We start from the raw sequence: 27093 nt of genomic DNA, 5'->3' as shown, positions 1-27093 counted from the left end.
ATGAATCAGAGATGGAAAAACAAATACCATACAAGCTCACCTACAAGTAGATCTAATAAAACTAATACAAAACAAACAAACCCCCCAAACAAAACGAAAAAAAATACCCACCAAATTCACAGACAGTGGATTGCTGGTTGCCAAAAGTGGAAAGGGGAAGGAGGGGAGGTCAGGTTGGACGAAATAAGTGAAGGTAGACAAAAAGTACAAACTTCCAGTTATAAAATAAATAAATCCTTGGTATATAATATATAACACAGTGACTATAGTTAATAGTACTGTATTGTATATCTAAAAGTTCCTGAGAGTGTGTCTTAAAAATTCTCATCACAAGAAAAAAATCATGACTGTGTGGTGATGGATGTTAATTAGACTTATTGTGGTTATCACTGCACAATCCATATGTTGTACACCTGAACTAGTATACAGTCACGTGCCACTTAACAACATAGATACATTAAAAAAAATAAAAGCATCATTAGGCAATTTTTGTCGATGCTCAAACATCAGAATATACTTACATAAACCTAGATGGTATAACAATTGATTCTATGCCACAAGCCTATACAGCATGTTACTGTACCAAACAACTCAAGATTAAATCAAGGACAAGAGAAAAGAATTCAATCAAGAGACATGGTAAACATGAGGTCTATGAGGCTGCTGCCTGCATAGCAATGCATACTGTTTTACTGCAAAAAATTATTTTTATAAGTAGAAAGAGTACAGTCTAAAGTAACAAAAGTATATAAATAACTGTAATATGTCAATAAATATGTAAAAAAAATAAAAGATAAAATAATGATAAAAATATAGTATATAAATAGAGAAACCAGTAAAATAATCATTTATTATGTACTGGGCATAATTTATGTGCTATACTTTTCTACAATTGGCAGTACAGTAAGTTTGTTAACAGCAGTATAACCACAAATATATGAGTAATGGATTGCACTACCACTTTACTATAGCTGTGACATCACTAGGCAAGGCAATAGGAATTTTTCAGCTCCATTATAATCTTAAGGGATTGCCATCATATATGTGGTCTATGTTGACCAAAACGTCATTATACATCACATGACTACATAGTTATATGTCAATTATACCCCAATAAGAAAAAAGGACACTAGTAAAAAAAAGTGTCTTGATGTATTTGATGTTTCCACGGGTGTACACTTACATAAAAAAATTTAAATATGTACATTTTACTTATGTCCATTCTAATTCAATTAAGCTATTATAAACAAAGCTAACTACAGTTTTGAATAATTAGTTCCCTCTTTCCTTTTCCATAAATAAAAACCAACAACAAATGTCCTTTCAAATTGGGAAACATTAAATGACATTAGTTAAAATAAGGATATAGATGTGGCAAGAACATTGTGACTCAAATTTCATTCCTCACCACCATCTTTTCCCAAACCAACTTCCAGTCTAGAGTGACCAGTTAACATGGTCCAGTCATTGTGGCTTCCTATTCCTCTATCTTTCAGTGCTTGGAGTCATAACTACCACATGCAAACATAAAAGAGGCCAAGAATTAATTATGGAGACACCTTGTTGTGATACTGTACCAGTGAATCAATACTAGCAAGTATAAGAAAAATAAAGTCCTATTTTATCAATCTAATGAAGGCAGGTTCAACCTTAACTGATATAATTAGAGTAAGCAGTTTTGTTTTGAAATTGATGTATAATTCACAGACCAAAAAAATACAACCTTTTAAAGCATGCAATTCAGTAGTTTTAGTTTATTCACAAGACTGTATAATCATCATCATTAATCCCAAACATTTTCATCATTCCAAAAAGTACCCTATACCGATTAGCATTAACTCTCCATTCGCCCTATCCATGAGCCCTGGCAATCATTAGTCTACTTTCCATCTCTCTGGATTTCCCTAATGTGAACATTTCACATAAATGGACTCATACACTATATGAACTTTTGGGTTTTGCTTTTTTCACTTTACACAATGCTTTCAAGGTTCATGCTACAGCATGAATCAGCATTTCATTCCTTTTTATGGCTAATATATCATTGTAAAAATATATCACATTTGTTTATCCATTCAGCAATTGATGGTTAGAGAAAAGAGCAATAAACAAAAAGCAATTATCTCTGTGCTACAGAAACAATAATCTTAAAAATGTGATTAAAATATTTTCATTACAACAACAAGGTTTATGTAATACTTTTTAATTAATTAGAGTGGGACTAATATGAAGAAACTATACATTCTTATTAAAAGGCATAAACACTCTCCTGTATGTGGTAAACACTATTATAGAGTGTCAGTTGTCACCAATAATAATTAGTAAATTTCAAGTAATTCAAATAAGATTCCAAAGGGCTTTCTGCTTTTTTTTTTTTTTTTTTTAATGATCACATGCATATATAGGAAATAATGCTATAGACCAGCCAAAGGTGAAAAAGGGTAAGTTAGAACCTGTTTCAAATATTAGATAGTCACAGAAAACAACTTGACACAGCATGAATATAGAAACAGAACAATATCAATATAAAAGTATACAAATGAGAAAAGATTGTCATAAAAATAAAAACTTTGAATAAAATAAGGGTACTCACTCAAGGCAGTGGAAATAGAAAATTTATTTTTTTTTTCAAAGTGCTAATAATCTTCTAGATGAAAAACTAGGTACCCTAATGTTATAAAACATATCATAAAAACCTCCATATTAATGTGAATTGTAAAAAATAAAAACAATAAAAATCCTGTCAGAAAGAATCTGGGCAACACCTTAATTACAACTCAAAACTTGTATAAAGAGATTCATATAAAAATGAAAGTTTTGCTCTGGCCAGGTGGCTCAGTTGATTGGAGCGTCGTCCTGTACACCAGAAGGCTTCGAGTTTGAGTCCCAGTCAGGACACATACCTCAGTTACGGGTTAGATCCCTAGTCAGGATGGGCAACCTATGGATGTCTCTGTCTGTCTGTCTCTGTCTGTCTGTCTCTGTCTGTCTGTCTCTGTCTCTCTCTCTCTCTCCCCCTCCCTCTCCACCCCCTACCCTCCCTTACTCTAAAAATCAATAAAAAAAAAAAAAACATATCCTCAGGTGAGGATTAAAATAATAATAAAATACACCCAGCTGGTGTGGATCAATGATTGAGCATTGACCCATGCACCAAGAGGTTGCAGGTTCAATTCCCAGTCAGGGCACTTGCCCAGGATGTGGGCCCAATCCCCAGTGGGGGGTATGCAGGAGGCAGCCAATCAATGTTCTCTCTCATCAATGTTTCTCCCTCTCCCTCTCCCTTCCTCTCTCTCTAAAATCAATAAAGAAAATAATAATTAAATAAATAAATAAAAATTAAAAGTTTTTGTACTTGGAGGAAAATAACACTTGCAGCACAGATAACAAAGTATTAATGTTTTAACACTAAGTGAGCTACTACAATTTGAAAAAGGCAAACAACCCAAATAGAATTTGGGCAAAACAACAATTCATAAAAGTGCAAAACCAAATGTCCATGAACCTTAAGAAAAGATGCTTAAACTCATCATACTCAAGAAAATTCAAACTAAAAGTAATAATAAGATATACAGTCAGCCCTCGTTTATCACGGTTAACCAGTTCCAGACCCTATCAGGATAAATGAATTTCCGCGAAGTAGAATTCTTTATAGTCGCCCCGCACCACTTAGCGCTTTCAACGTTCACGGCTTCACTATATCGCGGTTTTTTCCAAATATGCTGTACGTAGTAGTATAGTGCTTGAAAAAAACCGCGAGAGAGTGAAGCCGAGAGAGTGAAGCCTCGAACATGGAAGCACGAAGCAGGAAGTGGTGAGGGACGACTGTAACATTGTACCTCTCGGGTTGACAAATGTTTAAAAGCTATAGGGCAATTCCTGGCAATGGTGCAGGAGAAAAAGTATTCTCACAAATTGCTAGTGAAATTTTTTTGTGGAAAGAAATTTGGCAACACTTACTGAAATAAAAAAGATAAAAACTCGTCAACCCAGCAATTCAACTTCTAGAAATCTATACCACACAAATGAAAGCATCTTAAAGTAAGGGCATATGGTCAAAGATACAACATTGTTTAAAATGGCAAAGAACTAGAAACAATATTACCATAAATGTGAGAATGGTTAAATAAGGTTTATATTACATATCATAAAGCATTCATTATGGAATCATGAAAATAATTAGTTATGCCACACATGAATAGCAGAGTTATACCATCAAAGGTATTCTTAGTGGAAACAGAAAGCTGCAGAAAAATACATATAATGCTCCCTCTTTTCTTAAAACTCATCATCACAACAAGCTTATATATGTAATTCGGAATGCAAATATCTGTGTAAGATTATATGAAAAGAGAGATAAATATGGAGTGATATATAATACAATGCTATCAACAGATTTAAAAGTTTTTTTTCTTTGTTTTTAGAGAGAGGAAGGGAGAAGGAGAAAGAAATGGAAAAATCGATTGGCTACCTGCTGCAATGCCCCCCCCCCCCCCCCGGGGATTGGGCCTACAACCTGGGCATGTACCCTGACCCAGAATCAAACTGGCGACCTCTTGGTGCACATGTCGATGCTCAACCACTGAGCCACATGGACTGGCACTATTTTTTTTTTTTTTTTATCATCCTCACCCAAGGACATCTTTCCATTTTTGTTCAGATAGAGTGGGAGTGGGAGAGAGAGAGAGACAGAGAGAGAGACAGAGAGAGACAGACATTTACATGAAAGGGACACATCAAGTGGCCGCCCGCACGACCCAACCAGGGCTGGGGACAAACTGCAACGAAGATACATGCCCTTAGCAGGAACCAAACCCGGGTCTCTGGACCGCAGGCTGATGCTCTAACTGCTGAGCCAAACTGACCAGAACCAGGCCGGGCACTATTAACATAGATTTAAGATGGGGTAGGGTTTGTTCTGATGCAGTAGGAAGGAAAAGTTGAGAACCAAGTAAAAAAGAATGGTATGGGGGGGGGGGGATCTCATTTCTAACTATTTGAAAGTATAAACTACTTTTTTTATTTCATTTTTGTTATTGGCCACGTCCTGCATGTCCTGCACTGGAGATTTGGCCCACAACCTGGGCATGTGCCTAACCAGGAATCAAACCGGCAACCTCCTGATGCATGGGTTGACTCTCAACCACGGAGTCACACTGGCCATGCTACTTTATTTTAAGCAGATACATCAAGATATAAATGGTGTACAATATAAGGATAAAAGAATTACTTATAGCCCTGGCCGGTTTGGCTCAGCGGTTAGAGCGTCGGCTTGCGGTCCGGAGAGACCCGGGTTCAGTTCCCGCTAAGGGCACGTACTTCGGTTGCAGTTTGTCCCCGGCCCTGGTTGGTCGTGCGGGTGGCAGCCACTCGATGTGTCCCTTCGCGTCGATGTTTCTCTCTCTCTCCCTTCCTCTCTCTCCCTCCCTCTCTATCTGTACAAAAAATGGAAAAACGTCCTCGGATAAAAAAATAAATAAAATAAAAAATCAATAAATAATATATTTTTTTAAAGATAAAGTATTGACTTCCAGTCAAGATGGTGGCGTAGGTAAACGCGGTATTGCGTCCTCCCACAACCACATCAAAGTTACAACTAAACTACAGAACAACCATCATTCAAAACCGCCTGAAATCAAGCTGAATGGAAGTCCTACAACTACGGAATTAAAGAAGCTGCATCAAGACTGGTAGGAGGGGTGAAGGCAGAAAGCTGGTCCCACACCCACGTGTGGTGGATCAAAATCAGGAGGATACCTCGGCTGGGAAGGTCCTCCCTGAGACTGAGGGGTCCCCATCCCACACAGGTGCCCCGCTCAGAGTTCCAGTGCCAGGAAGGGAAGTCCCCATAACTTCTGGCTGGAAAAACCAGCAGGAACTGAGGCTCAGGGAAGCTGACGCAGCTGGAGCCCCAGGCAGCTCCTTAAACAGCCCATGCACGGACTTATTGTACTCTCTCCCTCTAAGCTTGGAGGGGAGGCAGCTCGAGGGGCACTAGACACATACAGGGAAGAACTGAGCTGTTTGGCACTGGAGTGAGGGCTGGAGAGGGGGCTTTCTCCGGACAAATGTGCTGTCAGAGGCCTTTGTTCCTTTGGTGAGCCCTTCCCTGGGGCGGCCGACAGCCACCATATCTGGGACTCCAGCAACCTGGCTCACACTGGTAGCCCCGCCCTGGTGACTCCCTGAGGCCCCGCCCCACCCCACCCAACTTTCAGGCCCACCCAAGCTGTTGCCACCTGCTTAACCATAGGATTGGCCTGTCTTGGATCCTGCTTCAGGTTTTCCTAAATTCTTTCAAACAAGCAGCATCTGGTCTCAGCTAGCCCTATACCTCTCGTTAAGTAATACACAGAAACAAACACAGAGAGGCAGCCAAAATGAGGAGACAAAGAAACAGGTCCCAAATGAAAGAACAGAACAAAACCCCAGGAAAAGAACTAAGCGAAATGGAGATAAGCAACCTAACAGATGCTGAGTTCAAAATATTGCTTATAAGGATGCTTAATGAACTTAGTGAGAACCTCAGTGAACTTAGTGAGGGCCTCAAGAGCATAAAAAAGGACCGGTCAGAAATGATGGATGCACAGTCAGAAATAAAGGAGGCATTAACTGAAATAAAAAATAATTTACAAAGATTCTATAGTAGAGAAGGTAAAGCCAAGAAGCAAACCATTGATCTGGTATATAAGGAAGCAAAAAACGCCCAATCAGAACAGCAAAAAGAAAAAAAAAATCCAAAAACATGAGGATAGTGTAAGGCGCCTCTGGAACAACTTCAAGCATGCCAACATTCGCATCTTGGGGGTGCCGGAAGGAGAAGAGAGAGAACAAGAAATTGAAAACCTGTTTGAAACAATAATGGCAGAAAACTTCCCTAACTTGGTGAAGGAAACAGACATACAAGTCCAGGAAGCACAGAGAGTTCCAAACAAGATGAACCCCAAGAGGCCCACACCAAGACACATCATCAACAAAATGCAAAAGGTTCAAGACAAAGAGAGAATCTTAAAAGCAGCAAGAGAAAGGCAGGTAGTTACCTATAAGGGAGTTCCCATAAGGCTGTCAGCCGATTTCTCAAAAGAAACTTTGTAGGCCAGAAGGAAGTGGCAAGAAATATTCAGAGTGATGAAAAGCAAGAACCTACAACCAAGATTACTCTATCCTGCAAAGCTGTCATTTAGAATCGATGGCCATATAAAGAGTTTCCCAGACAAGAAAAAGTTAAAGGAGTTCATCACCACCAAACCGTTATTATATTAAATGATGAAGGGTCTTTTTGAAGAAAAAGATAAAATATATGAACAAACAAAATGGCAATGAATCTGCCAATCTATCAACAATGGAATCTACAAACAAAATGAACAGGTAGAACAGAAACATTCTCACAGATACAGAGAACATTTTGTTGGTTGACAAATGGGAGGGGTTTGGGGAATGGGTGAAAAGGGTGAAGAGATTAAGAAGTACAAATTCATTGCAAGACTGACAAACCTCAAAGGAAAAGGAGTTGGGGGATGGGAAGAAATAAACCAAAGAACTTCTATGCATAACCAATGGACACAGACAATAGTGTGGGAAAAGGCGGGAGGGGGGCGGGAGAGGGGCGGGGGTAGGAGGGGGTCAATGGGGGAAAAATGAGGAACATCTGTAATACATTCTACATTCAACAATAAAGATTTTAAATAAATAAATAAATAAAATAAAAGATAAAGTATTCTTTTTTAAAAACTAGTAAAAAATATATAAACATGAAATATGAGATATCAATCAAATTCTACTGAGGAAAAGGAAATCATTTAAAGTGGCAATATCACTGACTAAATTTATGTTATCTGAAAATCACCCTAATGGAAAAATACGCATCTTTTGAACATACAGCTCCTGCCATTTACTAACAGTGGTACCACTTGGGTCCCCTCCCCACTGTGGAGAGTCTGTCTATCCTTCAAATAAACTTTGATTTTCTGAGACAATAAACCCAAATAATGCCTTGTGATTTTGGTATTATATAAACAAATATATCTTTATTTTAAAAAATAAACTAAACACTAACAAAATGAACTCAAATTATTAAAAGAATTACACACCATAACCAGATGTGATTTATTCCTAGAAAGCAAGCAAGGATGGTTCAAAATATAAAAATTAATCAAGGCAATATATCACATTCATGAAATCGGGGGGGGGGTGAATTACATGATCATCACAATTCATAAAGAAAAAGCACTGGCCCACCCCCTGGTATTGGGCAAGGAGACACCTGATTGGTGGTGTTGGTCTTATATCAATCAGGGGCAGAGCAGATGTATAGTCCTTAGTTCATCCTAGCTTGATGCCTGTATTGGTGGCCAGAGCTGTTTCATGCCTGAGGCACATGAAAAAAAAAAAAAAAAAAAAAAAAAGCACTGGCCCAAATTCAACACCCTGTTATGATTAAAAACACGAAACTATAAAAACAAACAAAGGAAACTATTTCAACATAATAAAGGCCATATATGAAAAAAATCACAGCTTATATCATATTCAATAGGTGAAAGGCAGAAAGCTTTTCTCTAAAATCTAGAAAAAGTTAAGGATGCATAGTTTCACCATTTGTATTCAAAATGGTACTGTAAGTCCTAAGTACTAGAAACCATACCAATTGGACAAGAAAAAAGAATAAATTGCTTCCAAAATAGAAAAGTAAAACTCTTTGTAGGTGACATATTACATATAGAATATACTAAAGATTTCACACAACATAACTTATAGCACTTAAAAAATTTTTTAGCAAAGTTGCATGACACAAAATCAACACTCAAAATCAGTAGTGTCTCAGGGGGATCCTAGATGGTGGCAGAGTAGGTGAATGTTACTCACCTCCCAGGACCAAACTGAAAATACAAGCAAACTATAGAGCAATCAACCTCAATAACCAACTGAAGACTAGGTGAAGAGAAATCTTATAAGCCAAAATTTACAGAGAAGCCACATCAAGACTGGTAGAAAGGGCAGTGATGTGAAAAGGGATGCCCATCCTCCAACTCCCACAGGCAGGCAGCAGCTGAGATTCTGGAGGGTTATCTCAGCTGCAAAAGCTCCCCCTGAGAAATGTGGGATCCCAACCCCAAGCCAAAGCTCCCCAGTGCAGAGTACTTCAGCTGAGAAAAGGAGCCAACATAATATCTGGCTGTGAAAATCAGTGGGGATTCTGTCTACCAGATAAAGATAGGAGTCTGCTAGAGATACACATGCTCTCTTAAAAGACCAACACACAAAATCTCATTCACAGCCACGCACCCTGGGCTCTGGCAGAGGGAGGGCGCAGCAGACTAGAGTGCGCATGAAAAGAGACTGATGTTTGTGGCTCTGCTGTGAGAGCTGAGGGGGCAGCCACTAGGATTCCTGAGCTGAGTTCCTCTCCCATACCACAGGTGCCATCTTTCTTGGGTGGAGCACTCCCCTCGGTGGAGGTGGAGGTGGAGGTGGAGGTGGAGGTGGAGGTGGAAGTAGAGGAGATAGAGGAGGAGAATTGATAAATGCAACAACACGGATGGATCTCAATTGCATTATGTTTAGTGAAAGAAGTCAGAATCGACCATACTACATGATTGCATTTATATGACATTCTAGAAGAGGCAGGACTATATGGTGAGAAAAGAGAGCAGTGCTTGACAGAAGCTGAGGTAAGAGGAAGAATTACCACACAGGAGCATGAAAGAATTGTTGTAACTCTGTCTTTTGATTCTGTTGATGGCTGCAAAACTGACACATTTATCAAAACTTACGAAAAAACGTTCCTGTGTGCAAATTACAGCACAACAAACCTGACAAAAAACATTTGCTTATTATAACATCTCTAAGGATATTCTTTTTGGTAAGTTATTATTTATACTGTTTAGGATTTTTCATTGTAAGTGAATTTTAAAGATTTTAGACTTATGGATGTAATAAATATAGTAATATCATTTCCACTTTATAAGTTAAAATTTAGAGTTTATCACATTGATCACCTTGCAATCTATTACATTTCCTATGTTCCTTACGAATTTAAGTTTCCTAACTTAATGTTACATATCCTGCAAAATAAATGGTCAGAGTACAATTCTGAAAGTGTGGTCCTTAGCCTAGCAAAAGCATCTCCTATGAACTTATTAGAACTGCAAAATCACCAGTCCCAACTCTGACCAACTGAATCACAAACTCTCAGTTTGGGGCCCAACAATTCCCATTTTAAGAAGCCCTCTAGGTAATTCTCATACAGTCATACAGCTAGCCACAACTCCAGGCCAATTAAATCAGATTATCTGGGGGTGGAGTGCAGCCATCAGTATTTTTTTAACTCCCCAGATAATTCCAATGTGTAACCAATGATGATTTTGATTCAGTAAGTGAGTGAGAATCAGAGGTCAGATTTTTAACAAACACTCCAGTTGTTCCTAATGTTAGTAGTCTAAGAATCTCTGGTTTAAAAACAGAATTCAACAACAAATACTGACTACCACCTACTTACCACAATGCACTGTACTTTTTTATTACTGGTAAACTTTATCTACTTGAACTCTGAAATTAGACACAACCCAGACATTTTAGAATCTGGAATTATACAACTAAGAGAAATAGAAAATGAAAAGAACAAAAGTTGTATTACCTGGATATCTTAATACAGGAGTTAGAGAATATATTTTTAAGAAATGAAGTACACAGCACGTTTCAATAAAAAAACATGAGGTACATTTAGCACAAGTCAGATATTCAGCACTTTTTTTTTTTAATGAAATACACATTATAACTATAGAAAACCCTATGATCATTAAACATTTAATACTAGCACAGGTCCTATTTGTTTTGGATTTTAAAAAACATTTATTAAAGAAAAGTAAATGATACTTGAACCAATTATCAACTTTTGCTATAAAAAGCTGATGACAGCCCTGGCCAGTTTGGCTCAGCGGTTAGAGCATCGGCCTGCGGTCCGGAGAGACCCGGGTTCGGTTCCCGCTAAGGGCACATACTTTGGTTGCAGTTTGTCCCCGGCCCTGGTTGGTCGTGTGGGTGGCAGCCACTCGATGTGTCCCTTCATGTCGATGTTTCTCTCTCTCTCTCTCCCTTCCTCTCTCTCCCTCCCACTCTATCTGTACAAAATATGGAAAAATATCCTCGGGTGAGGATAAAAAAAATAATAATAAAAAAAAAAAGCTGATGACAGTCCAGTTGGTGTGGCTCAATGGTTGAGCGTTGACCCATGCACCAAGAAGTCGCCAGTTGGATTCCCAGTCTAGACAAATGCCCAGGTTGTGGGCCCGATCCCCAGAGAGGGGTATGTGGAAGGTGGCCAATCGATGTTCTCTCTCATCAATGTTTCTATCTCTGTCTCCCTCTCACTTCCTCTCTCTAAAATCAATAAAGGAAAAAAAAATTTTTTAAGCTGATGACATTATATCCTCTTTGTAAAACTTGGAATTTTAATAAGACTCCACACTGTTAAACATTTCTCTCCCCCTTTTCTATTTTCCCTTTGCTCTCCATTTACAATCTTTAAAAGCAGAACATATATAGTAAAACATACTTAAATATATATTATTTGATAGTTTACAAATCACTTTCAGATACATTATTCTCTCAGTCTCATTAACAAGCATTATTACCAATTTATAAAACAGAAAACTGACTAAAGGAGGCATATGATTTGCCCAAAAATAAAAAAAGAAGTGATAGAGCCAAGACTTAAATCTATATACATTCTCCTGCCTCCCACTGACTGATATTTTGGACCTACTTGCTCTGGCCAGTTTGACTCAGTGGTTAGAGTATCAGCCTGTAGACCAATGACTCACGCGTTCCGTTCCAGTCAAGGGCACGTACCTGGGTTGCGGTTTGTCCCCAGCCCTGGTTGGGTCTTGCAGGAGGCAAACAGTCCATGTGGCTCTATCACATCGATGTTTCTCTCTGTCTCTCCCTCCCTCTCTCCTACTCTATCTGATGAAAAATATCCTCAAGTAAGGAATAAAAAAAAACCAAATTTTTTTATTAAAATAAAATAAAAAAGACCTACTGGCTCCTGCAATAATAGTTGCAGAGTAATTCTTCTTAAGATGATCCCTTACTTCCTGAAGGTATAATTTTTCACTTCTTGGAATCCTGTTTCATATCATAAAATAGTAAACAAGAACACACTTTCTTGTGTCCCTGTTATTTCAACCTATATAAAACATGAGAAATCAATGCTTCAAAATGTAGACTCCTATAAAATAGAGATTCCTTTTTGTAAAAATCTCCCATTGTGAGAGATTGTTTTAGAAGGTTTGAGGCTAATAAATGCTGGTAGAGATGTTCCCATGGAGACTCTTAGGCAAAAATCTACATTACTGAACTTCTGTACCTAACAATTCAACCACACCTGTTTTACAGTCAAGAATTCAAGAAATTGTTTCCTATTGTGTTCATATTATACATCTGAACAGAATTGAGCTTACTTAAGTTAGAAAATATTTTGTGTACTGGTGCTTACAGTTTCCACAGCCTTTTGATTTGCTAACTAATCTTACGGGAGAGATCAAATCATCATTTGCCCCTATTAAAAATGTCTTCCTCCCCTGGCTGGTTTGGCTCAGGGGTTAGAGCATGGGCCTGCGGTCCGGAGAGACCCGGGTTTGGTTCGCGCTAAAGGCATGTACCTCAGTTGCAGTTTGTCCCCCGGCCCTGGTTGGGTCATGTGGGCGGCAACCACTCGATGTGTCCCTTTCACGTCGATGTTTCTCTCTTTCTCTCTCTCCTTCCCACTCTATCTGAACAAAATATTGAAAAATGTCCTCGGGTGAAGATAAAAAAATAAAATAAAAATAACAACAACAAAAAGTCTTCCTCACCCTGGCCAGTTTGGAGCAGCAGTTAGAGGATGGGCCCACAGACCAAAGAGTTGTGGGTTCGATTTCAGTCAAGGGCACATACCTTGGTTGCACTTTGTCCCCCAACCTGGTCAGGGTCGTGTGGGAGGCAACCAATCAATGTGTCCCTCTCACATCGATGTTTCTCTCTCTCTCCTTCTCTCCCTCCCACTCTATCTGAAGATAAATAGAAAAATATCCTTGGATGAAAATTAAAGAACAAAAAGTCTTTCTTTAATGTCTCACTAGTATATTCAATTATTATTATTTTTTTGTTAATCCTCACCCAAGTATATTTTTTCAATTGATTTTTTTTTTTAGAGAAAGTGAAGTAGGGGAGTAGGAAAATCAATGTGAGAGTGACACACGAATTGGTTGCCTCCCACATGTGCCCCAACCATGGCCAGGGACCAAACCAGCAACCCAGGCACATGCCCTTGACCAGGAATCGAATCAGTGACCTTTCAGTGCACAAGCCAATGTTCTAACCATTGAGCGACACCAGCCAGGGCAGCATACTCAGTTTTATAGGAAGATATAGTTGGCCCTCGTTTATCACAGTTAATCGGTTCCAGATTCTACCGCAATAAATAAATTTCCGAAGTAGGATTCTTTATTTATAAATCGAATATTTTCACAGAGCATAGAAAACCTGTTTACAACTTTCGAAATACATTTAACATTATTAGATCCCTCTAGATATAAAATAACACCTTTAGTCATCATTACACTCTTATTACAATATATTAGACAAAATAAGACATATTAGACATTACAAATATATTATTATTGTCCATTTAATTACACACATACACAGTTCTTACACACAATCACTAACCTGTGAAAATAGTGCAACTTGTTTGATGATGAAGCAATGAAGATGAAGAGATGTACTGCATAGCAAAGAAGAGCAAGGTTACTGATCCTCTGAAGGCACAACCTCAGTAGGAGAGTCTTCAGGTAGTACCAGTTATCTTCAGCAGGTGCGTTGTCTTCTTCTTCCACTAAAGGAGTACTAGGAGTAGGCAGTAGGATGTCTGGGTGCGAGGCTGAAGAAGGCAGTGATAAGCAGTTGCTGGCACTGTCTTTTCATATGTGTGAGGAGGCTTTTGTAGGGTTCTATTGGTCCATCAAGTGCATTCCAGAACCGCAATGTACATATCATTTGTGGGTCTCATTCGCCAATCACGTCCTGCACTACCTTAATAGTTCTCATGACTTGTGAGAGACGCTCCAGTGTAAGGCCAACTTTCTCCTCCTGACCCCCAGGAATCTCTTGCTGCTTTTCCTCCTCCTCACTCACAGACTTAGTCATCTCCACCAGATCCTTGTCAGTTAAGGACACCGACACCTGTTCTGGATGATACTCGTCCTCCTCAAGGATTTTCTGGAACATGTTCACATAGTCCTCTGCTGCAGGCTGGTCAGCAGAGTCAGCTTCCCAGTGGAGAATGACACTCTTCAGATGATACCTCTTCTGGAACTTCTCAAACCAACCCTTGCTCGCTGTTAAATGCATGAATGTTGCAGAAGAGGGTCCTGGTTGAGGTTTGTCTGCCGTAAAGCGCTGATAGAGCTGCCTCGCCTTCTCCTGGATGACCAGAGAATCCAATGGAATGTTTTTCTTGCCGCTGTCACTGATCCAAATGGCTAGGGCAGACTCCGTTTTCACTATGAACTTATTACGACTTGTCATGAGGTGCTTCGTCTCCTTGTGGAAAGATACAGTAGCCATTGCACAGATGTTCCTTTCTTCTTTACAGATGGAGCAAACGGTAGACTCATTCAAGTTGTAATGACAGGCAACCTCCATGATTTTCTTGCCATCTTTGATCATATTCAAGAGTTTCACCTTCTCCTGGATGGTAAGCATCTTCCTCTGACACTTAGTTTCATTGTCAGAAGGCTTAGAAGAAGCAGCACATTTAGGAGCCATCATGGGGCTTAGATAAAAGTTCTCAGAAATCGCAAATACTTACAAGAGCAAAGATGCTTCCAATATGTTGCGATATAGAGGAATATATGAGAGAAATGGACTTGCATGAGGCTGAGCCAATCAGTGGCCAGGATAGAAAGAAGATAGGATAGCCAATCAGTGAACAGCACGCTCTGATTGGCTTGGTTTCACCACACCCAATTTTTTGGAAAAAAGTTATTGCCCATACACAAGGAGTGGTCGAGCAGCTACACCTGGTGTTGAAGGATTTGTGGGGGTGTTCGACTACATAGGCCTACAGTCCATATGTACAGTAATTTTAATTGTAATTGTAATAAAGGGGTGTATAATCGACTCCGACAACTGAGCGCGCACTGCATCATTTTCACTGTCTTGATCAAATTTTTAATGAATATATTTGAAAAGTCCGCGATAGAGTGAAGCCATGAAAGTTGAAGCTCGAAGTGGTGAGGGACAACTGTAATGCCTTTGCTGAGACAGCTGCTTTATTAAAATACTTAAGGATTCTGTATCTGATTATTTATTTACTGATATTTTAACTTACAATAAACATATATTTGGTCTTGCCGCTGTCACTGATTGGCACAGAGCTCCTAAAACCCTTATTATTTTCTGAGTGATTAGAGTGACAAAAAGTATCTTTTGTTATTCATAACAAGCCCCTTTCCATACCTGTGTATGTTAATAAGGTGATTTTTTTGGCAAGTCCGGAAGAATGGGAGCTTGCTGCTTTGGAACCAACCTCTAGGCAGTGGTTCTCAACCTTCCTAATGCTGCGACCCTTTAATACAGTTCCTCATGTTGTGGTGACCCCCAACCATAAAATTATTTTCGTTGCTACTTCATAACTGTAATTTTGCTACTGTTATGTCTTAGGCGATCTCTGTGGAAGGGTCATTCGACCCACAGGTTGAGAACCACTGCTCTAAAGGGTTAGCAGGTTCAGCCCCATCCCCTGACCTCCAGGGAAGGGAAAGGAGGGGCTAGAGGCTAAATTAATCACAAACACAGATGATTTTAACAATCATGCCTCCATGATGAAGCTTCCACAAAAACTCAAACCAATGGAGTTTGTAGAGCTTCTGGGTAGGCGAACAAGTGAAGGTGCTGGGAGGGTGCCATGCCCCTTCCCCCTTACCTTGCTCTATGCCTCTCTTCCATCTGTCTGTGTCCTTTTAGAATAAGCCCACACTAATACGTAAACTGTTTTCCTGAGCTCCATGAGCCACTCCAGCAAATTAATGGAACCCCCAATTAACAGTCAGTTGATCAGAAGCATAAGTAACAATATGGACATGCTATTTGTGTTTGAGTGTGCATGAAGTTTGTGTGTGGGTGTGCCTGAACAAGGAAGGAAGGGTGGGTTTCCTTGCAGGACTGAGTAGTCCTTAACTTGTGGGATCTCATGCTAACTCCAGGAAAACTGTGCCAGAATTGATTAAAATTTTAGGATACCCAGTTGGTTTCATGGAATTGCCTGATATATAGAAACCTACACATATGGTCACAAGGTACTCAATGTTGTAGTACAGGAGAGGGGAAATATAGGAGTGTTTTTCCTATTCATCACATAATCAAAAATTGTTCCTGCTTAGAGGATTAGTCAATTGTATTTTCTCATCATCAATTGATGACACTGGCCTGAGGCTCTTCATGTCCTTCACTGTTTTTCAGTGTCATTCATAACAAGTTTACATCCAAAAAGACAAGAACCTTAAAGGCTTTTTCATCCACTTTCACTTCTAAATGCTGTTGACTTGCCTCATCATTCATCATTCCCAGTGTTTTTAGCCTTTCTTAACTTCATGAAAATTTGTCTTTTCATCCTAGTTACTCCAGCCAGATGTAAGAATAAAGATTTTTTTCAAAATTTGAATAAATTTACAAAACTTACATAAAGTATTTTGAATTAAATATCTTAGAATAGTAACTACAAACAGAGTATACTTAATCTGGACCATCTTTCACAGACCTAGGATTCAACAGATATGTCTATACTTAAAAGGAAAACCATGGTATTAACCAAATACTCATATTGTCAGTAATAATTTATATAGGATCTTCTTGATTAATTCATTACTTAATTCATAGTGGGGAACATGTGGCAATTCAATTCACTAGTCACATATCCTGTTAAATCTATTATTATAGGAGCGATAAGTCTTTCTTCTTTGATTATTATTATTATTATTTTTTATCCTCACCCGAGGACATTTTTCCATTTTTTGTACAGACAGAGTGGGAGGGAGGGAGAGGAAGAGAGAGAGAGAAACATCGACATGTAAGGGACACATGGAGTGGCTGCCACCCGCACCACCAACCAGGGCCGGGGACAAACTGCAACCGAGGTACATGCCCTTAGCGGGAACCAAACCCAGGTCTCTCTGGACCACAGGCCGACGCTCTAACCGCTGAGCAAAACCGGCCAGGGCTCTTCTTTGATTATTTATCTTCATTTAAAATAACTTAAGATGCCCTAAATATTTTTGATTTCAGTAACTAAAGATCACTATCATGATTTCACTGACTTTCAGAAGATATTTATTATGAAAAGTCCATGTCATGATTTATGTCCCTACTTTCAATAATAAACTAAGCCATAGTTTTCCTGAAGAAAGTAAAAAGAACAATTTCCCAAAGTTGTGAGAAAAGGTAAAAGTTATATTTTGGACTTTAAATCTATGCGTGTGCACATGCAAAATACAAAAAAATTTTTAGAAATCTAAGCGTAGAGTTCAGAGAAGAGCAGTGTGAGAAGTTCTATCTAGAACTCATGTTTTTAAGTGGTAAGAGTTACAGATCATGTCAAAAGTGGTTTTCTAATGGTTAGTTACAAAGTGCCAGTTTTCTACAAGTTAATTCCATCTTATGCAGGACTACTTGTATTTTAAGTTCAGTAAGTCACAAGTTTTTACTTTTGCCTTCAAAGATTACCAAGTTTCCCCTCACCCCTTTTTTGAACATTTTATGTTAAATGAATGGGGGAAAAAAAATTTCCCCTCTACCCAGCTGGTCCAATAATGAGAATGACATAAAACAGGCTAATTAGAGAAAAACTAATTTAATTCTGTGTATACAGGGGTCCCACGAAGAAAATGAGAGGCAAGGACAAGGCAAGGTACTTGATACTTACATGCCATTCTGAGCTAAGGAATGGGATAGGGGCCTGGGGCTTTATAGAGGAGGAGAGTGATTCATAGGACGATAAGAGGAGCAGATGTTCACTAATGAAATGTTTGTCCTGCCATACAAAAAGGTCATTCAGATAAAAAGCTATCTCTCTGTGTCAGGCCCCTCTAAATTCTTTTAGGTGAATTATAAGTAAGAAGTAAAAGTTTTTCATGAAACTTCTAGGTCTTGATTTTCCTTCAGCTCACAATAATCCACATGTGAAAGTGGCACACTTAGGGGAGAGCTGGTCTTGAACCCCTTCAATCAAATTTATTCTTAAATTTGGGAAGATGATTGAATTACAAAGAAAATTATACACTTGTCTCTTAAAAGCATACTTGAAGTTTATTAAACTTGAGTATTTTCTTTTAAAAATGAGTTTCATTTCTAGGAGGCTTTACAAATAGCCAAGCATGACAAAATATTTAATTTCACTATCAATTAGAAAAAGGTAGAACAAAGTAGCAATATACTATTTTTCACCCATCATATAAAAGAAATTAAAGGTTCATAATATTCATTGCTGGCACTATAAATAAAAACAGTATTTTAGGAAGGCATATTTGGCAAATCTAGGAATTTATCACAGAGAAATGTACTTGAGCAACAACATTTAGAAATAAGACAAATGTCCATACTACGTAATGCATGAATATACCATGCATAGTAGATTCACCCTATGGAAATACAAAGCAGTTGTTATAGAACAAAATCCATCCATATGCAGTAAAATAAAAGATGTCTATAATAAAAAGTTAAAAACTGTAGAACAAGATGTATAGCATTAGCCTGTATTAGTTTCCTTGGGCTGCCATAACAAATTATTATAAATGTGATAGCTTAGAACAGAAATGTATTCTTCACAATTGTCCAGAAGTCCAAAATCGAAGTGTAGGCAGTGCCCTGCACCTTTCCAAGGCTATAGAGAAAAATCCTTCCTTGCTTCTTCTGGCTTTTGTTGGCTCCAAGTGTTCCTGGCTTCTGGATTGCTTAACTTTAGTCTCTGACTCCAATTTCACATTACCTTCTCCCTGTGTCTGTTGTCTTCACATGGTCTGCTTGCTTCTCTATGTCTTCTCTTCTCTTCTAAGGAGACTTACTGGATTTAGTGCCCATCCCAACCCAAGATGACCTTACCTTCAAATCCTTAATTATATCTGCAAAGACCTTTTCTCCAAATGTCACAGGTTCCAGAGGTTAGGAGCTGCACATATTTTTAGGTGGCCACTATTCAATCCTATACAGCTCAGTTACATGTTACTTTTAACTGGATACAGCTGACCCTTGAACATCACAAGCTTAAACAGGTCACTTATACGCAGGGGTTTTTCTCCCAACTATTGCAATTCAAACCTGCATTTTTCAAGGGTCAACTCCATGGTTAGGAATCCACATATGCCAAGGGTCAAATATAGTTACTAGAGGATTTTCAACTGTATAGTAGGTAGCCCTTGAGTGGTTCAAGGATCAACTGCCTATACATAAGTATACATTTGTAAGTAGCTAAGGAAAAGGGCATGGAAGGATACAGAGAAAATCATTAACAATAATTAGTTACCTCTTAGGAAAAGAAACAAATGCAAATTCTCATAACCTTATATATAGTCAGGCGCCGCTTAATGACAGGGATAGGTTCTGAGAAATGCTGATAGGTGATTTCTTTGCTGTGCAAAGACCACAGATTGTACTTACACAAATCAAGATAATATACACTACTGCATACCTAGGTTGTATAGTATAGCCTATACTCCTAGGCTACAAGCTTGTACAGCATTGTTACTGTACTGAATACTGTAGGCAACTGTAACATAAAAGTATTTGTATGTCTAAACATATGTAAACATGCCCTGGACGGTTTGGCTCAGCGGTTAGAGCGTCGGCCTGCGGTACAGAGAGACCCGGGTTCGGTTCCCGCTAAGGGCATGTACCTAGGTTGCAGTTTGTCTCCGGCCCTGGTTGGTCGTGAGGGTGGCAGCCACTCGATGTGTCCCTTTCATGTCGATATTTCTCTCTCTCTCTCTCTCTCTCTCTCTCTCTCTCTCTCTCTCTCTCTCTCTTCCTCTCCCTCCCTCCCACTCTATCTGTACAAAAAATGGAAAAATGTCCTCGGGTGAGGATAAAAAAATAAAAAATAAAATAAAATAAACATATGTAAACATAAAGTATAAAAGATAAAGTGTGTGTGTGAACGCGTGTGCATGCATGCACACATATGGGGCATGGGGAGGTGAGGGTGCTGAGGGAGGGCTATGAAGAGAAGCACCCTTGGAGGAAGAGTTAACATCAGGAGGAGGGAGAGAGGAGATGAAATGAAGAGAAGAGAAAAGGAGGACAGAGATGAAGAGACCCAGACAGATAAAGCTTGAGAAGAGAAATAATAGAAGGGAAAGGCGAAGCACAGAAAGGGAGAGAAGGAGAGTGAAAGAGTACAGAGGAAGAGTAAGAAACAAGACTGGGAGGAAAGAGATAAAGAGAAACTAAAGGAAGGGAAGTGAGTTTGTGCACACAAGTGTGTGTGCATGCACATATGCAGAGGTGGGTGTGGTTGGGCTCCAGGCTCCCCTCCTCCCCAATACTAGCCAACTGTAGGCCCAACCTCAGGCAAACATAAGGCAGCTAGACAGCATACTGAGCCTCCCCCTCTATTTAAACCACCAAGAGCTAGTAGTAAATTCAACATCGTAATTAGGTCCAGCCTTTTCTTTCAACACAGCAAACAAACTTTTTGCTTTTAATCAATTAAAATCTTATGAGACCACAGTTGTATACACAGTCTGTCGATGACAAAAATGTCATCACACGGAACATAACTGTAACCCTGGAAAAAATTAAATGAGCATTTATTTTCCCCACTGTACTATACAACTACTTCAACCACATATATACTTCCCTTTACTCCTACAACAAACCTCCCACCTTTGCTCAGCTTCCCTCTTCACTGAGAAAACTGAAAGGATCAGAAAACATCCAAAACTAAAAACTCTACATTTACCCACCCACCAGCATCTGTACCTCACATACTTTGCCAAAGATGTGTTGCCACAGTTGCTCAATCATTTCCCTACATCATTTTTACTCATTACTCAATTTTTTGTAAATTTTTTTCTTTATTGATTTTAGAGAGAAAGGAAGGGAGAGAGAGAAACATCAATGAGAGAGAACATCAATTGGCCACCTCCTGCATGCCCTGCTCTGGGGATCAGGCCAACAACTTGGGCATGTGCCCTGATTGGGAATCGAACCAGCGACCTCTTGGTGCATGGGTCGACGCTCAACCACTCAGCCACATCAGCCAGGCTCAATTTCTTTTAAAAACCTTCTCTAGATTCTATTTCCTACTCTAGATACTACGCTTTTACTTTGCTCCATTTGCAATAAAATGCCTCAAAAAACTGTATGTTGCTATTTCCAACATCTTTTTTTTTTTTTGGTTGCCCCTAGCATGAACTGAACCCGGGACTCTCTGGTCTGTAGGCCGATGCTCCAACCACTAAGCCAAACCGGCCAGGGCTATTTCCAATATCTCTTATCCCATTCACTCTTCGACCCACTCCTATAAGATTTTTGCCCCCACTATGCCACCAAGACAACTAATCAAGATCACCACTAACTCCTTGTTGCTAAACCCAATGGTTAATACTCAGTCTTCAACTTAGCTTGACTATCAGCAGCACAGTCAAAATTGAAAACCTTTGTTGGCTTCTAGTCCCACATTACTCTTCTAAACTGTCCTTCTTTGTTGGTACCAATTTTACTGATTCCTCCTCTCCTCCCCAACCACTTACGATTAGAATACATACCCCCATGCATAATAACCCATGGTGCTCTTTTGTATTATAGGGCAGTAAAACGTTTCCTTTATTCCCTTCTGGGTTACTTGGCTAGTCTATAATTAAATTAATAAAAGATAGATTAACAGGAGAAAAACACAAGTTTAAAATCGTGTATACCTCCTGTACCCAGGAGGAAAACCGAGAAACTCTCAGAAATGGTCTAAGCCACATATTTAGGTATACCATCTTCAGCTAAAGAGAAAAGAGGGTGTTGGAGGTCAAGAGTCAGCTATGGTAGGGTTATCTGAAAAACCACAGTAAAGAAATTTAAGTCAATGTATTCTCCATTAATAAAAAGTTTTGAGTCCGGCCAGTATGGCTCACTGGTTGAGCATTGACCCATGCACCAAGAGGTCACCAATTAAATTCCTAGTCAGGGCACATGCCCAGGCTGTGGGCCCAATCCCCAGTGGGGGGCATGCAGGAGGCAGCCAATCCATGTTCTCTCTCATTGATGATTCTCTCTCTCCCTCTCCCTTCCTCTCTCTCTCAAATAAATAAAGAAAAAATACTGAAAAAAAAAAAAAAAAAAAGTTTCTAGCCCTGGCTGGATGGCTCAGTTGGTTAGTGCCTTGTCCCTTACACCAAAAGGTTGCAGGTTGGATTCCTGGTCAGAGCACATACCTAGGTTGCAGGTTCGATCCCCGGTCAAGGTGTAGATCTCCAATCAGGGCATGTATGGGAGGCAACCAATTGATGTTTCTCTCTCCCTCTCTCCCTCTCTCCCTCTCTCCCTTCCTCTTGAAAGGGGCAGGACAGAATAGAGAACTTGCCATAGTTATAAGAAATGTTGAAAATCCCTACTCTGTTAATCCTGATTGCTTTGTTCTGATTAAAGAAAACCCATTCTGACCTGGCAGGGAGCTGTACACCCTGGGAGTTTACCTCAGGAATGCTTACTTGAGAACTGTCCCCAACCCTCAATGGGACTAACAACCTTGGAATCTTGGAAGTGGGTGCATTAGAGATAGCCCACATTCCCCAGCTCCCATTACTTCCCCATGCCTGTAATCTGTAACTGTTTTACTCACTGTTATTCCCTTTGCCTACTTCCCCAACCATTTTACCCACTGATATTCCCTTTCACCTGCTTCCCCATGTAATACCCAATATAAGCAACTGACCTATGGGCTATGAAGAGAGTGCAGAGCAGATTTTTGCAGGATGATCTGGCTGCTTGCCTCTCCCATACTGCTGGGATAAATGCTTATAGGATTCAACCTTGTCTCTGCTTAATTGGCTCAACTAGTGACAGACAGCCCCCACCCATTTGTTGTCTGATTTCACTTTCTCTCTAGAATCAATAAAAACATATCCTTGGGTGAGGATTAAAAAAAATTTTTTTTCTAGATATTTAGAATCATCTTTCTCTCTCTGGTACAGAGAGGGAGGCACTCTTACAAATAAAGATTTTCCTTATACCAGTGTTTCTTACAAAAGAGTTAGTTGCCTCCTCAGTTTTCAGAGTTTCACAAGTATTTGTTATTTCTTTAAAATAACCAGTTTAAAATAATCAATATGTGAAAGAGGCATATCTTGAGGTAGTATCTTTTGTTTCCCTTGAATATCTATACTCAGTCCCTGCAGATGACCGCATTTAGTCTTATAGTTTTAAATATCATCTAAACTAATAATCTAAATTTTGTATCTTTAGCCTAGAAATCTTTCCCAAATTCCTGATGTGTATTATGCAACCTCTACACTGAATCACCAATATATATCTGTAAAACTCACTTTCTCCATCATCATATATTTATATCAGATAGGTACTGCTTTAAGTCTTTGGTGCTCAAGTCTTTTTTTCTTCTTCTTACCATTCTAATAAAAATTGCAAACCATTTGCCTCTCAAAATTCTCCAATACCTTACCTTGGTAAATCTTTTCCTTTTATAACAGTAATTATAGCCTACCATTTAATTTACTACTCAATGTTCATACTGCGCCCTCCTCCCCAAACTGAAAAATAACTTCCATTAGGACAGGGATCTTTGCCTTCTTCGTTCAAACTGACTTATCTAGAATAAAACTTGTCATATTTCCTGAATTGATTTTTTAATTTAAAATTTTTTTTAAATAAAAAGGCCATCATTCTTTTTTTTGGGTATGTGCCCCTAGCAGGAACCGAACCCAGAACTCTCTGGTCCGCAGGCCAATGCTCCAACCGCTGAGCCAAACCGGCCAGGGTAAAGCCATCATTCTTAATTCTTCTAACATTTGTAGTTAGTTCATTTGCTACCCCAATTTCATTTGTCTACCTATAAAATTCACCTCTGACCCCTTCTATTTTTTTCTAAAAATAATTCGACAAGTCCTCCTCTGTAACACAGTTTGTGTCACTATCTCCTATCCAAAGCCATCAATCAGTTTCAAGTAAACTTACTTTAAAATTCATCCTTACTTTAAAGCTCTCTTGATCAACCAGACTCCTACCAAATTACTTTCCTATCTTTTTTTTTAAATCCTTACCCAAGGACATTTTTTTTTTCCATTTATTTTCTGACAGGGCAGGAAGGAGAGAGGGGGAAGAAAGAGAAACACTGATGTGAGAGACAGACACATCGACTGGTTGCCACCCACAGGACCCCAACCAGGGCCAGGGACAAACTGCAACTGAGGTATGAGCCCTTAGGGGGAACCGAACCTGGGACTATCTGGTCCATGGGCCAATGCTCTAACCACTGAGCAAAACTGGCCAGGACCACTTTCCTATCTTGGACAAAATATTTTAGTTTGCTGCTTTTTTTTTTTTCTTTTTAACTTCTTTTATGTCAAGTAGGTAGGGAACTGATGCAGAATAATCACCTGGGTAGTATTTTCCAAAATATAAATAGTATCCTCCTCTTTACTTTGACCTTACATTTACACATTCTCATATACCAGAGGGAGACATAAATAGATATATGCTTTCCGAAAAACCTCTCTAGACATTTTTGATGTAATACAACCCAGTCACTACATTGACACCCACTGAATTAAAATGTACAAAATGCCTACTAAAATTTGTGATTCACAGTCTGTCTCTATACATCCAGGTTTTTTTTTCTCCCAAATAAGTATGCTTTGAATATATGTTATTTTATTTATTTTTTCTTTATTGATTTAAGAGAAAGAAAGGGAGAGAGAGACAGAAACATCGATGAGAGAGAACGACTGGTCGTCTCCTGCATGCCCCTCCACTGGGGATGGGGCCCACAACTTGGCCACATGCCCTGACCCGGAAACGAACCAATGACCTCTTGGTGCATGGGTTGACACTCAACCACTGAGTCACATTGGCTGGGGACATCCAGGTTTTTCTAAAAGAAATATATTTTCAGAGGGACCAGTGAAGAGTTAATAGCAAATAGGTTTGAATACTTGCTATTCAAAGAGAACCCTATTAAGAAATTAGCCACAACATATCTACATATGACTATTTTTAAAATATTATGCTTGTTACCATGTTATATCTCTCTGTAAGGGAGGAAGAAATTTTCCTCTATCCTTCTAGGTTCTTCTGGCTGGCTTAAGAATTAAATAGACATGAGACAGATGAACAGGAGAAAATAATCAAGTTTAATTATATACACACATATAAGGGTTCCATAAGAATATGAGGCCCCAGGACAAATCAGGCAGTTGAGGCTTAATTGCTATGTTATGCTAGAAGAGAGTATAGTGGTTTGAGACTTCAAAGGAGGAGAAAGGCAAATCACGTGAAGATGGAAAAGTAAATGTCTGAAAAACATGTTTGCTGGGCCATGCAGAGACAATAAGACACAGAAAGGACTTTGAGCAAATGGACCTTGCTAGGTTCCTCCCTGTCTACCATATCTAGTTCGTATCATATGATAGTTATCTATAGTGATAGCTCCTTCCTTGAATAAGCACTTCTGCCTGAAATTTTTAGACAGGGAAAGCTCATAGATTCTTCCTGAGCCTTCTGGGCTTTAAAAATAACCAGCTTAGCACGGCTGGTGTGGCTGAGTGGTTGAGCATGGACACATGCACCAAGAGTTTGATTCCTGGTCAGGGCATATGCCCAGATTATGGGCCAAATAACCAGTGGGGGCATGCAGGAGACAGCCAATCGATGTTCTCTCTCATCAATGTTCCTATCTCTCTCCCTCACCCTTCCTCTCTCTCAAATCAATAAACAAAAAAATTATTTTAAAAAATCTTTAAAAAAAACACAAAAACCAGCTTAAAAATATTAATATCCTGATGAGGTATATTTTGGGGTAACAAACTCTGTTCCCCTTCACCTCCATTCTCCCTCTTGCCTGCTAAAACCTCTAAATGTCCTTTATTCAAAGTTGGCATATAGTTGAAAAAGAACAGTTTATTCTTCCCCTTCTTTGATGTGCTATGTTTTTCTATATGCCTGTAATGCGATAATGTCCCTCCAGTTCCTCTCCTTTTTGGCATACCTCCTAAATTGTTTCTTCTTCTCTGTCTAGAAAGCTTTGCCTAGAATTGGCATTTATAGACAATGATTCTGGAAGCCATTCCTAATCTTGAGTAATTAAGCACTTTAGACTTTAAGACTTAAGAAAAAGAACTACTAAAAGTGGTTTTCTAACCTCAATAACTTTCTGAGTTTTCTCACCTGTTAAATATATAGGATTTCATTAATTCAAAAGTCCCTTCAAGTTTTAGAATATATGCACCAACAATTGTTATTTATAATGGGATTATTGGCAAGAAATTAACACTAGGTCTCTCAAGAACAATTTAAAAGGACATAAATCTCAAATTTTTAAGTTAATGCAACAATCCCTATCTTGAGTTACCGTATCTTCAAGAACCTTTAAATATATTATTTTTTAAATACCCAATTTGAAAACATACTATTAAAATAGACTTTTTGTAAACACTTATTTTTATCCTTGAACTTTTTATATCTTGATTAAAACTTAACCACTAGTTGATATACAACGACCACTATTCTATCTTCAAATGTCAATGTATGTATACTTATATTTAAAATTACACTAAGGAAGAATCATGTCAGTACCCAATATCTCATTATAGAAAAATTTTCTCTACAGAGAAAATAGTGCTCTTTCTACCTTTCCACAGTTCTATAAGTCACTGTGTATCCATCCCATAATCAAAAGGAGCTCAGAGGTACACAAAGAGCCAGAAAAACCTGAACTTGCTTCCTATCTCTGCCACTTAATAGTTGATATCCCTTCCCCCATGTAAATATACTTGACCTCCTGAATGTCAAGTTTCTCAACTGAAAAAATAAAAAAATTATTCTATAGGGATGCTGTAAGAA

General features: G+C 38.8%; 1 protein-coding gene and 1 pseudogene across 2 annotated transcripts in view; one reads left to right on the top strand and one right to left on the bottom strand.

Annotated features, from left to right (window-relative positions):
• Window positions 1-27093, bottom strand: part of STAG1 (stromal antigen 1) — a 400292-nt gene that overhangs the window by 337846 nt on the left and 35353 nt on the right. The gene's annotated exons all lie outside the window — the stretch shown is intronic.
• LOC118633657 lies at window positions 8237-8381 on the top strand (annotated as a pseudogene).

This window comes from Molossus molossus, unplaced genomic scaffold, assembly GCF_014108415.1.
Source record: "Molossus molossus isolate mMolMol1 unplaced genomic scaffold, mMolMol1.p scaffold_m16_p_18, whole genome shotgun sequence".
Classification (NCBI taxonomy): Eukaryota; Metazoa; Chordata; class Mammalia; order Chiroptera; family Molossidae; genus Molossus; species Molossus molossus.
The sequence above is the reverse complement of the archived record's forward strand: the minus strand, read 5'-3'. Positions and strand labels throughout refer to the sequence as shown.